Genomic DNA, 22,015 nt, shown 5'->3' with positions numbered 1-22,015 from the left:
ACGCATTATCCTTCAGATTAAGTTGCGTATTACAAACTCGCATCTGTTATTGACGCGTATTAGGTTTGCGCGTGTTTTCTTAAATAACAGTATTTCGTTAAATAGAGTATTCAACAGCAGCGTTAATTAATGCCGCCGTTGATTAATGACGTTATAATTTTATAAAAACTAAAGAAAATTATATAGAGCAAACAAATCGATAAAAACATACGTGTTTCAATGATAAAAAGTAGTAAAAAAATTTTTTCTTTAATCTTTATAAATCTTGTTAATCTTTTTGGTCGTAATAAATTCATTAAATTATATAATTCCATGTAGGTTGACATTATTAAGTTCAGATCAGATATTTAAATTAGGTATGACACTTGTAGAGACGTATCAATTTAAACTTTGAACAGAGTTAATAGAATTGAGTACGAAGCCGATCTTGATTTCTCGCACATTATTTTGAGTAATTCAACCAATGTTGTTCCACAATTGCGTGCATGTCAATCTACCACGTGCATGCGGAATTCCCGGCCCGGTGTCTACGCACATGTCTACACGTAGATGCGTGTGTGTCAACATTGTATATCCATAACCTCGCAGGATGTTTCGGGTTAGGATTTCTGTGGAATGTTATACCGCGCGTGTGTGGGTGAGACTTGGTAATCCGGTGCGGGAAACGAGGGGTAAACGGGTTCGAATTTGGGTCGCACGATAAGGGTAATCCAAGGGTTTCGAAATGTCGGATAATTTCTACGAGGACCTCGTGCCGGCCTCGCGTTTACGGGTATTTCGGGCATGGTGACCATCGCCCCGATCGCTAGAGAGAGAGAATGCGGGTAATTTCGTATCGCTAGCAACCCCCGAACGGCCGGTTCAACGTTTGTGCCCGGGCCCTCGTTTTGAAGTTATGCAACCGAGCAATTATTATCTCGCCGGTGAATCGCGCGAGGAAATACATATTGCCGGATTATATGGCCTCACGGTGGCAAGCGCAGAATCGCGGAATTATTTAACGTCATCGGAGGGATGAACCGGCAACCCCCAGAACGGCGTGCCCAAGACATAATGCACTTCGACCTTTTCTATTTTTAACTGCTCATCCGAGACGATTCGATGCAATAAAATGTCGGGGTAAATAAAATCTAATTCTGACATTATAAAAGATATAAAAAGGAACGATCGAAAGATCACGAAAGATGCGATAAAGACAATTAATGACTGTAAAAGATAATTAAAAATTAAGCGAGTAATTGCAAGTAGGTGACGGCGTTTTTTATTGGAAACGGAATTGCACATATATAAATAATAATGACAAAAGATTTGCAACGCAAAACGGCTGTTGCGTTTTCACATCCAATAACGCATCGATATTAAAATATCTCCGCCAGCTACAAAATCGACAAGCGGCGCGTCGCGCGCGTTTTCACCTCCGCGCTTTTTTTTCCCTCGTTTTTCTTTCTCCTCCCAGGGAATACTAGTGAGCCATGCAAATACCGTCTCGAAATAAGATCGCGCGCCGTTATCTCTTTCTTAACGCTTCTTTTTTTTTTTTTTCTTCCCCACCGCGCGTTTGTTCTCTCACGTTTGTTCTCTCGTTCGTTCACCTCGTTCGGTATTCTTGTCCGATAAATTTCTCGCGGATTTTCTGAACAGCCGTGGGAAAATGGTTTTCACGATGGGCTGCTTAGCGAGGGATAATAACGATAATAATGACGCTAACGCACCGCATTGCCGTTTCTGTCATGGCGAGGGAAGCTACATGAAGAAATCGAAGGTGTGCCCGGACTCGGGCGAGAGCATGCCGAGGGCGAAAAAAGATGAAGAAGGTAGTACGGGGTAAAGATGGAAAACTTGCCAACTGAGTTATTCCTCGCCCAAATTCTTCGTCCCGCAACCTGCCAGAGAGAACGAAGAAGGAAATATTATTTTGCTTCCATTGGTGTTCCTCTTCGCCACCCCCGCCGCGCCATCCGCCCTTCTTCCCTTTGTCGTTAATCGAGAGTTCGAACTTTAGATTACACTCGCCTTCTGCGTGTCTTCTTTGCCGGCCGGTGAGAATTCAAAGGACATTGTGTCGAAACTTGGGAACAAGAGCCCGCTGAAGGGCGCACGGCCCCGATGCGGATAGCAGGTTGAAAAAGGGGGAGGAGGGGGGAGGGGGAGCGGGTGAGACAGAAAAGAAAGAGACGAAAAATAAGGAACCGAGGCAAAATGCGGAGTCGAGTTATTCCTATCGCAACTGGAAGAAATCTCTATGGAAAGACGTACGGCTTGCGCTACTGTCATCGAGAAAGAAATTTCGAAGGTAGTCGCGATCTATCTTCGTGAAAGATGATTTTGGTCAGATAAAAACGTATATCTCCGTTCATGCAATAAGTAATTAACAGCCGAAAAAAACGCGAAACGAATTTTTTCTGTGCATATTAACAGAAAGACTTATCGATTATTTACAAATTAAATAATATCGCGATGGTAAGAAACAAAATGCAAATGGAGAGTCAGTTCGCAATTGCACCTATCGTTTCTCGCTTATTACGTTTCAGATTGCGCTTACAAAATTACCGTCTTTCGTACACATAGCACGTCATTCTCTTTTTCTCTTCTTTGCCTCGTTGTTTTCTATTTGGAAGTCGACGGGGCACGCAACACGGGTTTCTCGTCGGTCGGGAAAGAACGCGTTTCTCGATGCAGCGGCGGCGAAACACGCGCGAGAGAAGGACGATCCTCGTAGCACACGGTAAAATACTGCGCAAAATTGTTAGAGGAACTATTCGCCGATGTTTCGCCAACTATGTCCCATCATCGTGTCCAGAATAGAGCTGGTCGGGAAGGGCTTTTGCGCGGCGCCGTGTCGGCTTATTTCGCCAACAGGCGCGCGTTATGCCGTCTTATGCCGTCTTGTGTGCCGGTATACATACACGCGCGCTTAAGTAATACCTACGTGCAGTTTCGTGCGAGACCCTGCAAATTACTAGATGAGGCAAGTAGAAGTCAAAAGCGGAAAGTATGTTGCACAGTCCTGATATCGTGGACGCGTATCTTGGCATTATCCCTTTGAGCGTCGTTCCACCGTATATTTACGGCCTTAAAGTGAGGGATCTTAAATAGCAACCTTGCTCCGATCTATTTTAAAAAGTGCAAAGTCAAATGGGTAAAAGTGATTTAATGTATACTTCATAGTAGAGGCTCGCTATCTCTTCGGTTTTATCAATCTTTCTTCTCGGAAGGAAACTAATTACGCCCATAGAGGATTAAGCACGTCCAGCAAACAGGAATTTCGCGCGTCAGCTCGATGTCGCAGAATTAAAACGGCTCACGTTACGCCGAACGCAAACGTAAAAAAAAAAAAAAAAAAAAAAAAAATACAATATAACTGGTTCATCGGTATTTTTCCTACTTCCGATTTACAGATCGTTAAATACTGTACTTTCGTTAGAAGTTACGTTTTCTAATAAACTTTCTCTATCAGCTATTATCCAGGAAAATCTCGTCTGTTAAACCGAAACATGATTCTGTATCATTGGGAAGCTTTACCGCCGTACGGGATCGGAACTTTGATAGCCGGACGTTATATCGGTGAAGTTTTAAGAGAGGAGTTCTTTCGTACGCCAGCCAGAGTTCTCGAAAAACGTGTTTTCTGGGACAATCGAATAGTTTCGGACAGTTTACTGGGATTGTCAGGACTAGCGGCCAAGGAGAAAGAGAAGGAGATGCAGCAGGCGGAAGAGAAAGCGATGGAGGAAGTGCACTCGAAAGAGGGTGGAAAGAGAGGGTGAGGGTGGGTCGAGCCCCAAGCTATCGACTGATGGTATGTAGTAGGATAGGATTAGTCGACCACAGACTAAATTGGGTTTCTGTACAGTCGCCTGCAAATACTTCCTCGACAGATAGCTCGGTGCGCGCCGGGGTTAGACCAGACAGATAGACGAGCAGCGTAGCACCGGTGATGGTGCTGGAGGTAGCTGTTGGGCAGGACGGATAGGCGCTGCAGGTGGTGGAAAGCGGAGAAAGAGGAATTATCCTTCACCCTCTTTTTTCGATTAAATTGGTACCCTTTGGCAGAAAGAAAGAGAGGGAAAAAAGAGAGAGAGAGAGGGACAGAGAGAGAAGGCAGTCAGGAACAGGCTGCCTTTCATTCAACGGCATACTCCAATTTTTCGAACTCCTGTGCGAAGAGTCTCTTTATTTTTCCCTTAACTTTCTATTTTATTCTTAGTAAGATCAACCTCTTAATTTTAAATCGTTAGGTATATGAATTGCGAAATAAATCGTAAGATCAAAGACATTTTCTAGTGGATTTTCGACAAAGTCGTATTAAATTTAAGTACAATATCCTAATTATGTTCAAAATTTTTTTTTAAGAACACGTTTTGAATGACGTCAATGAAAAGTAATTTATTTTCCACATTTTACACTCGTAACCCGCTACTATATGTTTTGCCAACTTTTGCGTTGTGGAGTTATGCATTGCAGCCCGCGGTAAATTTTCCTGGCAACCCTTAGGCGATCTCTAACGTGAAAATCCGAAAGTGCACACCTATTAACTACATCGTATTTGCTGAAGCACGCGTGACGGTGTGGCCGAACGGTAATAAAATTCCGCATTAAACTTTGTTCGCAGAAGTTGGTCAAATGAGGCGGATTTTTGCTAAAATAGCGTTCGTATAATGAAAGCATTTTACGAGTCAGCTATTGAAACATTTTTCAATTATGCTGAGAGTTTCAACTGCGCTATTCAAACGAATTTTGCATTGAATTTGTGGCTTTTCTCGCGCGGTCTTGTTATAAATATCTACATACATTTTTAGTATATATTTCTGAATCAATTCATAATTTTTCCGCAAATATTTATCTGCAGAAAAAAAATTAAAGTTAAATAGAATTTACAAAAAAAAATTTTTTTTAATTAATTAATTTTTATAATTGAAGAATAAAAAAGACGTCTCTATTATTAAATCAATTGGTAGCTTTAATCTTATAAATCGATTAAGGTAATTTATCTAACAATTAAATTATTGCCTCTCTCAATGAACAAACTGTGTTTAATTAGTAAATTAATCTCTATCGAAGGTAAAGCCGAAAGGTTTAAAAAAATATTTTCTAGCTGTAATTACGCGAACTTTTTCAGGAATTTAAGAGCGTCTCGCGTTTCCAAGCATTCTTATTATTTTTCTGTCAGCTTATCGAACTGGCAAAAATACATTTAGAAACGTGAAACGCGGAATAATTTTTCACTCCAAATCAAATTATTCATTTTTGTAGTTATAACATCCAGAAGGGTGAATAAACGATTTCCGTTGAAAAACACGCGCGGCGACGAGCCATCTTTTTTCGCCCCCCTTCGAGAGAACACGCTCTCTATTTCAGTCTAGATATAAAACGCGCCGTAATACGATATACCCGATTCAATACTGCAACGCAGCCGGGTAGTCAGCCAACCGGTCAGATTTTCCATTTGTTTGCCTTGTTACTTCGGGCGCCGGCCTAAACTCGATGCTTTCAGTCGCGCAAGACCTCTCCTTTAAGCTCGTTCGTGGGTATACGAATAAAAATAAAAAATAGCAATAATAAAATAAAAGAAAGAAAGAAAATGACGAAGGAAAAAAAAAAAATGAGAGAGCAAAGAAGAACGAGTGCGAGTACGAAGAGAAGAATCTCCATCGATTTAAGGGCGAGCCCCCGTGAAAAGGTAAGCAAAAAAAGGGGGAAAAGAAAGACAGAAAAGCACGGCACGCCCGAATCCGATGAAAACGTTCCGGGTGATCGTGAATTCCTCGATGCGACAATCTACCAACCCCCGATCAAGGGGGTACGGTGAGGGGAACGGAAGCAGCGCTACCTCGGGGATGGCCGGGTGTGTCCGGGGAGGATTGGCGGCTGTGCGCGTGAGTCGTTCATTACGATTCCGTCGATTCTCCGATTCGCTGCGCCGCGTTTACGACAGAGAGAAGTTGTCAATCGGTTTGAAAGGTTCGCCCGGTTGCAAATTGCGATCTTTCCCGAGGAAAAACTCGTTGATCTCGGTTGACAGCGCGCGAAAAAGGGAGAGCGTGGCGTAGCGTTGAGGGTGCAAACGTATTCGGCACCTTTGCGATTCATATCGCGATAAGAGTGTCTCGTGGACTCGGTGACGAGATGCAAAAGTGCTCGAATTTATTCAATTTCACGCACAAAGAAATATTAATCGAATCGGTCGCTTTGAAAAAGGAATTTTATAAAAAAAAAAAACAACAGATTGCTGGACATGAAAATACGTTACGTCTCTAAGCGATTTTCCATACCTAAAATAGAAATGCACGTTTAAGGATTTATGCTACTTTTTTTTACGCGTAAAATTTGTACGTTCGTAAAATATAATTTTTTTTATAAGGTTTTCTTATGGGATATATAAACAAATAATAATCTTTAGATAACTGTACGCATGTCACTTAATATTTTTATGTTACATTTTTTATGACATGTATCGCAGTCTCTAAAAATTCAGACCGTCCTGACATCACTCGAAAATTTCACGTGCGTGGAGAGAGCCTTGGCCCGTGAAATTGAACCGTGTGATTTCGTTCCGAGCGATGGACAGCCACGGATTTGCGAGAAAGCATTGCACCGGAAGTAGCGCCCTGGAATCTTATATACGAAGGATCGCTGTGCCGTTTTATCATCGTTCTCGCAAGTGATCGACATTTTCCTATCATCGATGCAGTTATAAGTTATATCGGAGGCGATAAAAATTCTAATGTAACTTGCAAATTATCTTTTACGAACGGAAATAATTAAATTTAATGGGCGAATATTTTCTTCGTGTAAACTTAAAGAAATTCGAGGTTAAAAATCTAAGAGAGAGAAAAATTCTTTTTCTCCTTTTTCTGAAAAGATTATTCCACTGTGATAAAGATTTTTGAAACAGAATGCGTTTAAGTATTTAATAACAGAATGCGTTTCAAAATAGAAAAATCATGCAGCATAGCTATATAATAATAATTTCAATTAATATTATCAACGTTTAATTTTGATTTATATAAAAATATTTGCGCGCGCGTACATATAATGGCTGCGTGATTAGATTTCGTCAATATCTTATCTAGTACAATATTACATGTGTGGAAAAATTCACGCTTGTCCGTTCGATGTAGCGCATCTGTCTCGCTGTTTGAGCAAGTAACCCGAGTGAACAAAATTATGAGCTCATGAATATATCTCCAACCATTGCCGACGATGCGCGACATTTCGCTTCTGCGTGTTCCAAAATAATATCGCGTGAATATTTTAACAGATTATCGCGTGGTGCTGATTTTAGTTAATCCTTGTGGTCTCCGGTGTCTGAATAGCTCGTGCGCATTCACTTTTTTTTCCAAGTATACACGATTCAACGAATTAATGAGCAGAAATTTTTAAAGTTTTTAATTTTGTTTAACTAAATCACCTTTATCGTTTTATCAAATGTATAAGTAATACTACAATTTAAATATTGAAATAATTATAGCGTACGAGTCTCTGCAATTATAGATTAAACGGTAGTATAGCATTCATTGATTACACATTGCTTGAAACCCGCTAATGCGTAAACCGGAAACACCGTTGACAAGTGTGGATTAAGCCCTTTGACCACTTGCAGCTTTGATTAAACACAGATTGCTACGTCGCTACAGGAGAACTATTCATTGATCAACACAAATATTTTTAGCTTTTCGATTGTATCCCGTTTTGAATAAATCGTCTCCTGTCGCTTAGTATTTTTTCAGCAAAAAAAAAAAAAAAAAACATTTACGGTAAATATATAGACATCATATGAAATTTAAATTAGTTAAAATAAAATTGATGTCAAATTATTTTAGATACTATAAATAGAATACAGGTTACGTATAAATAAAATGAAAATTAAACGCAAAAAGAGGCGTACCTGTTATATAATCGTGTCTTATAAAAAAATTAACATTTTTTTTTCATGTCTGTATTTATAGGAAATATTTTAAATTTATTCGAATTAATTTTTCAATACCTGTGCGCACGAATGACTATCTCCTTAATGCTATACCGTATCTGTGCAGTACTTTCCGCACAGTATCGGATTTTCTTCCAATATTCAGTGCGCACGGGCCGGCTTAATTTGTCGAAAGACTTTGACCGGCCTCGATACCTTTAGCGCGCGAATCGTTCATGAATTAAAGACAGCCCCGGCTTCGAGGGAGGATCACGTTGCAAAATTCACCGGAGCGCGATTGAATTTGCATTCAAATACCTAGCCCGGTTATTCGCCGAAAAGGACCAACGCCCTTTGCCAGGCCTTTTCTCTCTGTCTCACTCCTCTCTATCGTTCGTCGAACTTCGACACAAAGAACATTCAGCGATAATATTATACGAGGTGTCTTTCACCCTCTCTTTCTCTCGTTCACTCTCTTTATCTCTCTCATCTCTCTTTCGGTTCTCTCCTATTCTTATCTTTTTCACACTTCTATTCTTCTCTCTCTTACTCACTATCGAATTATCTATCTCAATCCTAATGCCTGGCAAGTCTGCGCCCGCGTCCGTCTAAAAGGATCTTTGCTTTCCACGGGCTTTTGTGCGACGATGCTAACTAAGCAATTTGAAGGTTGTCCTTGAACGCCAAAAGGAATTGTTAATTAACTTTAAAGCATATTTTAAATTTCAAGCGCCGAAGGAACTCGTTACCCGTTTAAACGCCGCACGTAAATATTTCCTTCGCGTACATTATTTTCAGTACGAATAGTCGAAACGATAATACGTTTAATTATAAAATTTACTCTCGTAAGAAAAAAATAGTTATACCGATTTCGTTTGATAAAGTACGCAATAAAAAATATTGCAAATATCTCAGGAACAATACAGAATGAAACAGTGAGGAGAGTTATATTTATAACGTTGCGTTCAATGGAATTGTGCCGTTTCTCAGACATCTGGCGCGTTTATTCAAGGTGTCCTACGAGAACAAAAGCAGGTGATCTTCTCCTCTAAGTGAAACGTGGAGACTAAATTACGGTTACACCTGCTCGGAAGACTCACACATGTCAAACTCCGCACATAGTTCTGAACTCCTAGTGTCTAACAAAACTTGGCATCGAGTTTCACTTTGGCATATAAGATGACAACTTTATAAAATTTTCGAGCTCGTTTTGCGATAAAGTATTCTTTTGAATTATTGTAACTGACTTCTCGCGTAAAAATCGTAACTGTATCCGATTACTTCATTACCCTCTGAGAATGTAATATTTAATACGGACAGTTCTCCATTAACACGTTTCCTTTTAGAGAAATGATTTATTCATTCCATATCGTGAAATGGTACAACAGATATCCATAACGAACCAAAAAATCCTTTAGAATCTTTACGTTTCACGAAAAAAAAAATGAATAAAATATTGCTATAACTTACATAATGAATATTTTAATTAAAAATAACACGGATATTTGTTTCTATTAATATAAATAATTTTCAATTAATAAAAAAATTTTTTTAATGGTAAAAGAGAGTTGATAGTAATGGACAAAAATATGCAGCATGTATGGATAAAGACGTATTTGAAAAACTGGCATTTCAAATTAATCTGCAACGGATCCAGGTCATATTCATACAGTTTTACAACCGTGTTCCTCAAACTTAAAAAAAAGATTTTTTATTTCTATACTTTTTATGCATATCTTTTGAAAACTGACAATTTTCGTAACATTTTTTTCTAATAAAGTTTGAGATCAACCATTTGTTCAATATTTTTTCACATACATCATTATCTATGAGCATACTTAATCTATTATCTCGGCTGGATTAACGTACGCAGCAAGAAGAATCGTGCAGCTTCAAGCGCTTTATTAATTTCCCTTAATTGCACTGTAATTGCCGAGTAATTATTTATACGGCGTTGGTTTTACCTTGGCTAAGCCGCGAAAATAATTGCGCCAGCAATAACGCGGAAATAATAATCATAACTGGAAGTGCGAAGAGCAAAGTTTATGAATAGCTCGTCTGAGATCGCGTTATCTCTGTAGCTCAGGACGATATTCCTGGCGAGCGTGGCGCAAGTTAAATGACAATTTAATGAACTAACCGCGTATTTTGAACCGTAGACATATTTTACAAACAATTGATACGATGAAATCGTATTGACTGTTGCTCGAATATTAGGCCAACAATCACTAGACCCAATTAGGTAAAAACCAAAAAATACTTATGTGTAAAGTGGCGTGTCGAAAAATTCGGGTATAAATTGTTCGGTTTATAGCTATCTGGTCGACTCGATTCGTATTAGAGCATGAGGCCAATTGCTTGCCAAAGTTCGCTCGAATTTCCTGTAATTACCTGATATTACTTTGACAATAGAAGCGAGATAAATATTTGACCGCGGAGTAGCAGGGGAGGCAGACCGAATGTGAAAAGTGACGGTACATCGTTACCTCTATCAAACGGATCGAACGCAAGAACTTGAGGCTCCTGATGGCTTTTTGATGCACCGAGGCAATTCGCTAAAAATACCGATTGTATAAAAAAAAAAAAAAAAAAAAAAGAAAAGAATCGAATGCTTTTGCATGATAGATGGCTTACTCGAAATCGTTCTTTTGCGAAATATATATTCTATAGTTTTCAAAGCTGAATCACAGTTACGAGATTCGCATTTTTATATTTCTTGAATTTTAAAATTAAATACTTTTATTTGTTTTCTCTCTCAAATTAAATTTCACTCTTGCGCAAATTCGCTCTATCAAATATCGAATAAAACAATTTTCAATTTTCTATATGTTTTCAAATAAAAATATAACCAATCAATACTTAGGCGTATTGTTTTCATTTCTGCAAGAATACCGAACCTATAGGATTTATTGGATTTGATATTTTATTTCATTATAACCGCTGGAAAAAAAATTGTGATTCTGCTTTATTATATATATAATATATTTTATATAGATTTATATAAAATAACAAACTTGTATATGTGCACGAACAATTTTTATAAACTAGTTTTTTTCGACCACTGGATTATTTGATGCGTAAAAATATACAATAACGATCTCGGATTTGTTTTTTTTTCTTTTTTTTTTCTTTTTTTTTATGGTCGTACGCGTCAAGTTTTCTTTTGTTAGAAAAACAATGTTTGCGTCAAATAAATGTCTCTGAACGAATAAATTCTGTTGCGTACGTGGGTGTTCGTGCACGTGCACGTTAATAGCGAATTTTAGTTATTTCAATATTAAAGTATGGGAAAAAAATAGATATATTTCGGAATTAAACTCTTGTAATTTGATAGAAAGCATATTACTTTGCACATGCAATTAAAATAACCAAATTGCTTTAGTTGAAAGAAAGAATTTTTAGTGAAATAATATTCACAATAATATCTCACGTTTATTATTTAAAGTGCTCGTTTAAAGACGACAGCTGTGCATTATTTAAAGTCTTGTTTTAAGTGCGCTAGATAGTTATTACTTAGGTGCCTTCGAGGAACTTTGTCGCGACTTCTTTTTCTCATTTCGAAATATAACGGTCTCGCGTTTTTCTGTAGTTTTCAGTAAATTAATATATACAATCTAACGTGATGTCAACGAGAGTACGTAGATAATAAAAATATAAAATAGTAATGAAGATACGTATCGGCAATGCTATTTAACATGCACACGTATTTATATTTTACATCTGAACTTTTGATACAAGTTTAACGCGACGTAAAATGTTGCGCTTTAAATTTTTTATTTGATGATTCGTTATAAAAGCTCCTGGCCACGTTATTGTATTTTCGCACCGTAACGTGCCATACCGAGTAAATTATCGTATTCATTGCAATAACACTTTTAGAGTGGGCCCAGCCTTACCCAAGCTCTCAAAAACATTTCGTATTTTCGGAAATCTGCCTGAGGGCAGGCGTGCATGCCTCGCGTACCTCGGATCCCACGGGGGCCCGTACGAAAGCGCGTTGCATAGACGTAACAGCCCGCCGCGCCAGCCCCCGTATCGCCAACCCCTATAATTTCGTAACGGCACGCTCGGCGTTTCGTATTCTGCTTTCATTTCACGCGGCAGGAAGCGACGTGTACGCTACGCGGCGGCACTCCACTTCGCTGCTTCCGAGAGGAGATAAAATTCGCCGCTCTCGATTCCGGGGTGTCCCGGCGCAACTTACAAATTCACGGTGTAAGCGCGGAAATCCGCACGTGAATTCCAATATCGATACCTATTTACGTAAGCACGTTAACCTGTGGAATATCGATGACGTTAAACTCTTGCCTCCACCCGCAGTTTTGTAAAAACTAACGGAGATAAAAATATTTTCCTTTATAAAGCCGAGACGGTACCGCGGCCTCGCGAAGTTCTCTCACCTTTATTCGTAATAATCGGCGACTACGCGAAAGATGAAGTAACACCGTTGTTTTAGTGGCGTTATTTTTAGATTGAAATTTGTATTTGCGGTAACACGAGGATTTCATAATTAGATTCGAAATGCATTTATCATGCATAAGCGGGACGGTATCATCTGACGGTGCTTACCATCATAACCTGCTCTTTAACTGGGTCTCGTCTCTCTAAGATGACGGAAATTCGTGGAATTCGCAACGTCGAGATGCTTCTGAAGATGCAATCTGCACCTTGAGCATGTCTCTTCAGAGAGAGATATGTATATATATAGTATATATTTCGTATATATAGATATATTTATATATAGTTTATATTGTACATGTATATATTTTATATACAACGTTTCTCTTTGGCTCTCGCGTTAATAATACTAGATACTAATTTAAATTCCTTTGATCATTAACCGACTTTGATTAAGGCAATATATGGGAAACAATAGAAAATTAATTTTATAATTAGCGCTTTTCTGCGTTTTTCTCACCGCGTACCGTTTACTAGAGGAACGAAAGAATTAATGATGCTAGAAAAGATTTTATCGTATATACACATGCCTTTGCGACAGTTAAGCAGCGTATCGCCGATGCTGTATTTGATCTACGTTCAATATAACTCGCCATAATTTATGATAAATGGTTGGCAACAACTCAAATAAAAACAAATTCGATGCTGTAATTTGATAATTGAATATTTCACCAAATTTGGCAAATTGATTTAAACAACATTGGAGTATTGAGATAATTGTAACAAATTTGAATTAAAAATCGATACAAGCGCCATGCACTTTACTCTCAATCTTAAAACAGTTTAAAACTTATTTGCGTCAAATATTATTTGCAATTAAAAAAAAAAAAAAATTTTTAACAAACATATAAAATATTCTTACATATTCATAAACCGTCATGTAAAATTAGATCCAATTGCGACACCTTTTCCTTTCCACACAGAAACTGTTTCTACTCAAAACATTTAGCTTAGATGCGATCTGCATAGATTAACGTGTATCCGAATAATAATCCGAACATCCGCGCCGCTAACGTTTACGAAGCCGTAACGTTAAGTGCAAATCTCATCTTTCTAGAATTCAGTTTGCCAGACTTGGGAATCAGGCTTGATTATCGGTTAAGAGGGTGATTATAGGCGCGAGTATGATACGGAGGTCATTAGACTTGGCCCTTAATTAACCAGGTAAGCCCCGGATATTAGGTTTGTACATCGTTGCGCACCGGTGCGAACGATGCGATGAACGGAGAACAGCCGAAGATGCACGCGGAGGAAAGGATGAGGGGGAGTTAGCCTAATTCGCACGTGCCAGCCCGCAGGTGTGAACGTTCGAATTGTTTTCCGATACAGAGCGACCTTAGTCGGCGCTATCTCTCGTTCGCCTTCGCGCTTTACCAGATGCACACACGTGCAAACCGTCCCCCACATGTAACACGTATTTCCTGTTCACTTTCATGCATCGATCTGCAGGAAAAACTTTACGCTGCAAACTCGAAGCAAACAGAACGTTACGATCCTCTTTAATACGTCAATAATTATTTTAAATTACTCTATTAGTTAATATTATAATTACTATTATTATTATAATTTATAATTGAACGTAATTATAAAATATGATTAATATTTGATATCGTGAATACTGATATAATGTAGTATATTTCTGGTAAAGTATATAATTATGTATTATCGGAAAGATGCGACCCAGTTCCCGATATATTTCATTTGCATCTCATTTGGGACTTAATAATTGCACGTGATCCTCGCTAAGAAAGAATTTCGAAAATTTCCAAAGTTAAATTAATTACATTAATTGATTCGAACTCTTTAAAAACCTGCATAAATAAATATTTATGAAAATGCATACGTTCGACTTTTAATTTTTAATTATAAAGCGGTCATGAATAATCCGGGAAACAGTTTTAAAGAGATGAAATACAATTTAATATTTATAAAGATGGTGACTGTTTTACGGAGTAAAATACGATCGATACCCTGAAACAGTTGATTAAAAAATAGGTGACTGGAAGTGATTATTTCGGCCGAATTACGAGTGAAATGTAACCGTTACTCTCAACGCGATGCAAGCTAACCGACTCTGGTATAGTTCGAGCTCGCGAAGGGGGTAGCTATTTAGGAGCTTAACACCTCAGGGGGAGGGAGAGGCGGTCGGCGAGTGACGGAGGTGCTAGAACGCAGCTAGTAGGGGATAGCTGGTACCAGGCTTGTGCAACCACTGTGTCACCTTTATCACCTTTATCACCTGCTGCAAATTGCCACCATTTGGATGCTAAACCTCGGGGTCTCACCTCACTGACGACTATTTGTAGGGACGGCGCACATGAGTGAGAGCACTGGTGAAACAGGAAGAGACCACCGTGACGCTGATAGAGCGAGAGAACGGAAAACGGAATGAAGAGGTGTCGAGGGGGAGGATCGCTATCCACTGCAAGGGACGCGGAGGAGGAACGAGATGGAAAGAGAGTACACCGAACGCACGGTACATGCATGCGCCTCGGAAATGCTTTAATCGGATTATCCGATGGTTTTAGAGTCGCTCCGTATCGTTGGGACCGCTCTCGATTCGACAAGATCGAATTTCACCTCGAGAGTGCAGTACCGCGAATACGTGCTCGCTTTTGCGCACCCGCAATATTTTATTTTAACGCTTTTCACTTTTCGCATTGTGCCCGGCTTTTTTTTCCGTTTGCCTGCGTATAGGCATCAACCGTAAGTGGTCACAGAGTAATATAGCATAATTCGCGAATTTACCGCGACAAACGCTCAACGACGCGAACAAAATGTTGTACGAAAAAAAAAGTTTTTTTTTTTTACGCGACGTACCGAGCGGCATAAAAAAATTGTTCATGAGAAGCGTGACGAATTTTTACAACTTCTTGTCGCTACTTTTACGCGCATATGAACTTTTCTGTATAAGTAAGTGCATGCGGGAGTGGAGAAAACTAGGTTACTCTTGCGAGTCTTCCACTACTCGGAAAACTCTCGCCTGTCCCAACCACGAGGCGCCGCGATATGAAGAAGCCGCCGCCAAACTTCGTGTGCTTTTCTGAAAATGGCTGTTATATGACGTATTTTGAATCTCTTTTATACCTTCGCGACATGCTATCCTAGCTCTCCTTCACTCTCGTACTTACTGCCGCCCCATCCATTTTGATTTCTCGCCCGCTTACCCCTCGCTCTTTTCTCTTCGAGGTGTGGCGATGCATTTTTCTAAAACTGCATCGTCCGCGTGTGGCAACTTTTCTTGTGGTCCCCCCTTTTTTTTTTTTCTTACACTTGTTGCTCCCGCGGATTCGCGCTTAAAGTGAACTTTGGCGTACGCGCCTTTCGCCGCGTCTTTTTTTTTCTCCCCTCTTCATCTGCATTGATTCCAGCAGCTAACGCGGGAGAACATCACGGTACATGTGCATGCAACGCGCGACCGTCGACGTAATTCACCATGCGCGATAATGTAACGTACGATAAAGGTCTCGCGTAATAAGCGTCAAGCGTAAACCCGATTTATCGAAACACCACCCGCGAAATGCACCTCCCCCGTTAAAATACTGCGCAGATGCATTTTCGCGACACTTTCGCTATGTCGGATATCATTACCGTTCAAACATTCGTTGTCGAACAACGAGCACGTAGATATAATTCGATATCCCGTTGCAATTAACGCGCTACGCGCGAAATTTTTATATCTTATTGAAAAGTAATAGCTCAAACGTCTCGTCTTTGTTGGGATTTTGATAACTCGCGAATCGCGATAAGCCGGATGATCCGCGACAAGCTGAAGGTAGAGAGCACTGTAAAGGCTGCGAAGGATATCCTGGAGCTGCGAGAAAAGAAGAGTCGGCTGGCAGCAAACACGACAGTCGGAATTACGGGAGAAGACAAGAATACAAAGGCTGATATGCGATAAATGAAACTTCGTTTCGAAAGCGGTAACAGGTGATATTGAGAGCCATCAGGAGCGCATTCTTACGGGCCACAAGTGCAAACGATGCATTTGTGGCACGCAAGAATATATACGTTCGAGTAATTTATTCGGGAATCACATTAAACGTTACGTCAAACAAATTAATTTGGTCTGACCAAACTCGTCCATATCTACTTAAAACGGCGTCTATCAATCCGAACCATCGCAGCGACTTGTATATACTTATCTTACACGAAAGCAATGTTAATATTAGACGTATTTGCAAAGTCAACTGAGATCAAAAAGTTAAAAAAAGATATCCAAGTTTATCGCAAGGTGCTGCGATGGAATATCTCTGACAGTTCCTACAAACGCCGCACGTCTTCGGAAAATTCGTCGACTTGACACCGTAGGACGCCATAAACTCCCTGATCTTTGAAGTGGACCCGGGATACTACTTCTTTTTGGAAACAGGAAAAAAAAAAAAAAAACGATATCCTTTCCGCCCGCGAGATTTAACCCATCCTACGGAAAGGGAAGTCTCAGAGCCTCTGAAGAGAGTCTTTTACCTCGCGCCAGACGGGATAAACGGAAGGAACGTCGAAGTGTGGCGGGGTCGAGGAAAAGAGGGTGATCTCATGCGGAGGTGAAGGGTGAGGTCGTCGGTAAGGAGGATGAGTGGGCCACTTCCTACGACGATAAGTTAGGAAGGAGTCTCGCGGATGTTCGCGCCATTTGCGCGAGCACCGCCCGAGATAATACCGAGCCGATAGACGATACCGGGTGGCGATACCGCTCGCTGGTTGGCTGTCGCTGATGGACATGCCCGTTTTATCTGAGCGAGCGATACGTCGCCCTTTCGCGATATCATGCCCTCCCTATGATCGCGCGCGATTTCTCTTTCGATCCTCTTACACTTGCACCGTAAGAAATGACTAACAAAAAGAAACACGTTCTTTCCGATTAACCATCGCGATAATGAAACAATTCTGTTCGCTGGTGTACTAGATAATAATCGGCAGATATAAAAGTAATTTCTTATATTGACTTGATAAATTATATGAAAAGGCAAAGAGAAGTGTACACAAAGTTAAATTATTCGTTTCCTAATTTATATGTCGCGACGAGTATTAAAAGATATTAAATGTAAATTCGAATAATTCCGTACGTATTGCAATCCATTCGTTGCACTATATTACTGTTATCTCGCAAAGTTGAATAACCGATGGAATTCATTCGCGGTATAGTGCCCTTCGCGTTCCTCGATATCCAACTTTTACAAGAATTAATGTAATCAATGAAGCCAGCTACGAGTAACACGAAACTCATTTCTAGGGAATTACTATGCGAAGCGGATAAAAGCGAACGGAAGTTTCTTTGGCTTTTTTTTTTTTTCCTTTTTTTTTCCCACTCTTCCGCACTCGACAACGCCACGGAAGCAGAGGTGGACGTTATTTCTCTGGCTTCATTATCCATGCCGTTGACATATTACATCGTTTTCTCTTCTTGCGTAAGTCTAAAGTTCGCGCTCTTTAATAAAACTGAAGTTGCCCGGCTATTTTCTTTTTCTTCCGACAGCTGGAAGGAGGGCTTCGACAAGCCTCGATCTCGCGGAAAATTCGAACGGTCACGAGCGAAACTCGTGTTATCGCGCAATAACCGTGCTCGGTTTATCCACCGATGGGAATGCGCCATTGGGAAATTTTCCCAGGCAAGTGTTCCCAGGGCAGGGGAGAATTTTCAGAGGCGTATTTCGGGAAAGCGGGACAATTTCCGCTACATTCCACAAGTAAAAAAAAGTTAATGAAATTTATTGTAAATAATATATCCCCATGATCTTGATAACTTCCTATATGCTTAAAAAAGAAAGACTAAAGATCTTATAGTAAAATTAAATTAGTCTCAAATTAATCGGAAACACAAGCTAGCTTTTCTTAAAAATTTCAACTAATAATTTACTGCTACGATTTTCTTTTTTACTCCCTCAATGACCAGAGGTTCACTTTTACGTAATCATAAAAAAAAAGAGCGACTCTAATAAACGGAAATGAGAGAATAACATTTTTAATAGGTCGTATAAGACCAGTGGTGCATCGCGATCACTGGAAAGATTCCCTGGCGATCCAAGAGGATGCAACTCTACCTATCTATCTGGCGCCCCAGTCGATTTTCCCCAACTGAATCCTTTCGGTTTTTTCGGTTGAATTAATACCTTCGATGAAAGCTTCCGGGCGACCCGCCAGACATAGCGGCACGGTTTCAATTTGCGAGCAGACTCAAACAGGTTCCCCCAGGCGCGACCGCGATGCGTGCACACGTCCACCGATTTATGTACACGCACACGCTCACACTCGTGCAGAAGTTGATCCACCAACGGGACCGGCACACTCTCATGCAGAATCAGAGGTATCTTCCTCGCTCGCTCGTTCATTCACTAAACCCATTCGTCTCTCGTTCATCCATCCCTCTTTCATTCTCTCTCTCTCTCTCCTTTTCTACATTCATGCCAAGCTACTCTCCCTTGTGCGCGATAAACCCCTCGGGCTCTTCCTGGTCAGATTCCGCGGATTTATATATTTTTCTCATCCCCGTTATTTTTTTTTTTTTTTTACCTCGCTGATTCGTTTATTTTAATTTTCGCATTTCCACCTATCCAGCTGGCCTTTGGCGTCCACTCCCGCTCGCCGTGGAATATTCGACCAACTCTCGTTACCAATTTTCTCGTCGACACGTCGTATATTAGCAATACATTCCGTCCAATACTAGACTCATTTCCAAACGACCATCCCCGATTTCCGTCTCAGTACTATTCTACGCCGATGTGTTGGAGCGTTTTCTCCTATTGACACGTCCATTTGACGCCTCTGGGAAATTTCGGAGCGCGATCGTGCTTCGGAAACAGTTTGCCCATCGATTGTCTCGTCGCGCCACGATACGACGAAATGGGAAGGTCCACTGACCATTAACTCTGATCTGATCCAGTGTCCGTAAATATTTATACAAAACGTCGTTTGCGTTTGCCAACGCAATATCGATCCGTATTCTTTCTCTTCGTTGCATTTAGTAGTTCATATATCTTTTTTAGAACACACGTGATGTGAATCAGGCAAACAAGACTTCCACGTCAGAGAAAAATATAAGCGACAAGCGCTCAGTAGGAAACAAGGCAGGCATATTAATCTATGTTGCCGAATTAAAATATTCGTTTCAAATCACGTTTTCATACCTATAAGAAGGGATATGTCGCACGTCAATCAAAACGTAACGAGACTAAATCGATAAAACTATCGAGATACCATTTGCGATGAGCGAAAAAGAAAAAAAACTTTGATACGTCAATCGAGACACAAGAAATTTTATAACGAAACGGTTCATTAACTTTATTTTGCGTTATACGATATTTCCCTGACATTTATTGCGACAAAGAAAACGTCTGCTCCCTATAAAATTGATATTTTTCTAAAGAGTCGTTCTTCATTTCGCACGTCGAAAGCGCTAACCTGTCAGGTACGTCGCGGATGCTCTCGAAAATATTTAGACTATTGCAGGAAAAGTTACAGTGTACTTTTTACATTCCGGTTATTTGCGTGCTTTGAATGGCCGGCATTCGATTTTACTCGAAAGCGCGATAACGTCGGGAGCGAAAAAAAAAAAAAGAGATCCCCCAAGTTTCTATTATTTCACGTGGCAGCGTTTTTGAGAAATCTTTTTCCTACCGATGCTAATTTTAACGTCGTTGCTTCGAACATTGAGTGCGACAGAGAATGTGACATCGGGCAACGTGAGCGATACTTATTTTTCTCAGGGCGTATTAGCGACAATTTGTTCCGCCGCCACACTAACGTTCCCTTAAGCCAACCACCTTCCGCTTACAATGCCCCCCGTGGTACACTTTTTGTCGTTCATTTTCACTTTGCCGGCGTTGTGCCATTATGACTAGAATCCCGCGACCTATTGCACGCGATCATCTTTTTTATTTCGCTTATTTCCCTCCGTCTTTCCATTACTCATAGTCGGCGTGGCGCATTTTTCATTGCAAAATAACACGGAGCGTGTAATTCATACATAACCACCCGTTAATAACTAACAAAGTGCGAGGGTTTCGCCGCAAAATAAACGCCAATCTTTCCGAGATTAAATAATGCGCGAAATAATAACATTCACGGCATCCGCAAATTACAATCGTTTTAGCGGCATATCGCATCGAGATATCGTCATGGAAGCGGCGGACACGCCGAAATACGCGCTGTACTTTATAGATAATTAACATAATCAACGGGGTCATTACGCTTGCTAAACCAGAGCGCGATTGTTATGCCACATGTTATCACTCTGCTTCAGCAACATGTGACGCAATAATTGCTTCGTTTTAGCAGTTTGCGATGTACTAATTTTACGGCGCTTCAACCAGTCAGACATCTGTCCACCAGCTACTTTTTTTCTTAGGAAAATATAAATAATTACATAAAAATATTATAGAATCAGAACTAATGCTTTTATATATTATACTTAAATTATTTTAAAAAATTTGCTCAATTACATATATTACGTATAAAATGATTAATTCGAAAGTTATCGCGTTATATGATCGGTGAAATAAAATAAATATGGTATAAATGATATTGGAACATTGTTTACTTTGACATCATTGAATGTTGAAGCAGGTGCAACATAAAAGAGAGCAGCTAGGCTATATTTCGAGTTTCTCTTTGCACGAAATACACGAATGCTTGTGTCGTCCATGTATATTACTACACAGAGGTGTAAAGGAACAACCGAACGGACGCACTGCGGGTGAAATATGTTCGTTTATATTTCATTCAAAGTGCGTGCACTCGCTTGTTCCATTACACATTCATGCAATAGTGTACGCAGGCGAAAAATACTCGTGCGTTTGGTAAAAAGGGAGAAGAACGGCATTGCCGTGTTTTTATTTCTCTTTTCACGTATATCATGTATAGCAGATTTTGCCTTTCCCGTGTTTCCGAGTTTTTAATAAAATTACAACAATTATTTCGTTACGTTTTATGTAAACGTATACCATCACATAAATTAATAATGCGCGTCTTCAAAAAAAATAACGCGCATTAATAAATAGCGTATATTAAACGAATAACATAATGCTGTGCCGGCAGACAGATATATTGTACATCTCTATTTTATGTCGTGTACTACAGCTTTACTGACAGCCAATATTCCTCCCATACCCTCGAGCTACAATCGTGATATCCTTGCCATCTATGCAACGAACAATCGAGTTCTCAAGGAACATCGTTTCGTCTCGCTTATAGCGAGAAGGCGTCGTGTGTGCAATTCCATTTCAAAACCAGTTGGTCGTACACAAAGATGACAGACTCGAGCCCTCGCCGGAAAGGCATGGCACGAGTCTTTTAATGGACCAAGTGTAATCCTAGCTCTTCGCCTCATGTCCGCGTGTCATATCGTACCATTTCATCGTCCCGTACAATATTCTCTTGCACTTTCGCCTCCTTACTTTCCGTCACGCTCACGTCGAGCTGAGCGATGCACGTAGTTTGCGCCCGCGATGAAACTTGTCCTTGGACCGGACTCGCTTCTCGTCGGCCCACTTTGTCCACCCTTCGTTATTTCGCCAGGGAGTATGCTCGGACAGGTAGAAAACGGCGCGACAACGCGCATTTACGAAGCGCCGGTAGCAGTCTTGCCCATTGTAACATGTGCGTCACACGCCGCCTTCCTCGATTGCGCGATACACGAACACATTTTCTTGAAAT

General features: G+C 40.2%; 1 protein-coding gene and 1 long non-coding RNA gene across 3 annotated transcripts in view; one reads left to right on the top strand and one right to left on the bottom strand.

Annotated features, from left to right (window-relative positions):
- Carpa (Carbonic anhydrase-related protein A) overlaps positions 1 to 22,015 on the bottom strand; it is a 116,150-nt gene that overhangs the window by 79,010 nt on the left and 15,125 nt on the right. The gene's annotated exons all lie outside the window — the stretch shown is intronic.
- LOC139101399 (uncharacterized) overlaps positions 11,776 to 22,015 on the top strand; it is a 32,381-nt gene continuing 22,141 nt past the window's right edge. Inside the window, exon 1 of the long non-coding RNA XR_011545545.1 lies at positions 11,776 to 14,840. This is a non-coding gene — a long non-coding RNA (uncharacterized lncRNA). The remainder of the gene's footprint in view (positions 14,841 to 22,015) is intronic.

This window comes from Cardiocondyla obscurior, linkage group LG03 (genome assembly GCF_019399895.1).
Source record: "Cardiocondyla obscurior isolate alpha-2009 linkage group LG03, Cobs3.1, whole genome shotgun sequence".
NCBI lineage: Eukaryota > Metazoa > Arthropoda > Insecta > Hymenoptera > Formicidae > Cardiocondyla > Cardiocondyla obscurior.
The sequence above is the reverse complement of the archived record's forward strand: the minus strand, read 5'-3'. Positions and strand labels throughout refer to the sequence as shown.